Source organism: Urocampus carinirostris, unplaced genomic scaffold (assembly GCF_059441175.1).
Source record: "Urocampus carinirostris isolate Australia breed hairy pipefish unplaced genomic scaffold, RoL_Ucar_1.0 HiC_scaffold_163, whole genome shotgun sequence".
NCBI lineage: Eukaryota > Metazoa > Chordata > Actinopteri > Syngnathiformes > Syngnathidae > Urocampus > Urocampus carinirostris.
Window position 1 is genome coordinate 22,501 of NW_028283265.1, and position 1,450 is coordinate 23,950.

A 1,450-nucleotide genomic window follows, 5' to 3' on the forward strand; every position below is an offset into this window, starting at 1 on the left:
TGGCGGGCACAATTCCCCAAACACCGGTCCGATAATACGCGCGCATATCCCCAAACACCGGCCCGATAATACGCGCACAATTCCCCAAACACCGGCGCGGATTTCAGCCACTAGTGGCGGGCACAAGTCCCCAAACACTAGCCAAGTTCTCAGCCACTAGTGGCGGGCACGATTCCCCAAACACCGGTCCGATAATACGCGCGCATATCCCCAAACACCGGCCCGATAATACGCGCACAATTCCCCAAACACCGGCGCGGATTTCAGCCACTATTGGCGGGCACAAGTCCCCCAACACTAGCCCGGGATTCAGCCACTAGTGGCGGGCACGATTCCCCAAACACCGGTCCGATAATACGCGCGCATATCCCCAAACACCGGCCCGATAATACGCGCACAATTCCCCAAACACCGGCCCGGATTTCAGCCACTAGTGGCGGGCACAAGTCCCCAAACACTAGCCAAGTTCTCAGCCACTAGTGGCGGGCACAATTCCCCAAACACCGGTCCGATAATACGCGCGCATATCCCCAAACACCGGCCCGATAATACGCGCACAATTCCCCAAACACCGGCGCGGATTTCAGCCACTATTGGCGGGCACAAGTCCCCCAACACTAGCCCGGGATTCAGCCACTATTGGCGGGCACAAGTCCCCCAACACTAGCCCGGGATTCAGCCACTAGTGGCGGGCACGATTCCCCAAACACCGGTCCGATAATACGCGCGCATATCCCCAAACACCGGCCCGATAAAACGCGCACAATTCCCCAAACACCGGCCCGGATTTCAGCCACTAGTGGCGGGCACAAGTCCCCAAACACTAGCCAAGTTCTCAGCCACTAGTGGCGGGCACAATTCCCCAAACACCGGTCCGATAATACGCGCGCATATCCCCAAACACCGGCCCGATAATACGCGCACAATTCCCCAAACACCGGCGCGGATTTCAGCCACTAGTGGCGGGCACAAGTCCCCAAACACTAGCCAAGTTCTCAGCCACTAGTGGCGGGCACGATTCCCCAAACACCGGTCCGATAATACGCGCGCATATCCCCAAACACCGGCCCGATAATACGCGCACAATTCCCCAAACACCGGCGCGGATTTCAGCCACTATTGGCGGGCACAAGTCCCTCAACACTAGCCCGGATTTCAGCCACTATTGGAGGGCACAAGTCCCCCAACACTAGCCCAGTTCTCAGCCACTAGTGGCGGGCACAATTCCCCAAACACCGGTCCGATAATACGCGCGCATATCCCCAAACACCGGCCCGATAATACGCGCACAATTCCCCAAACACCGGCGCGGATTTCAGCCACTATTGGCGGGCACAAGTCCCCCAACACTAGCCCGGGATTCAGCCACTAGTGGCGGGCACGATTCCCCAAACACCGGTCCGATAATACGCGCGCATATCCCCAAACACCGGCCCGATAATACGCGCAC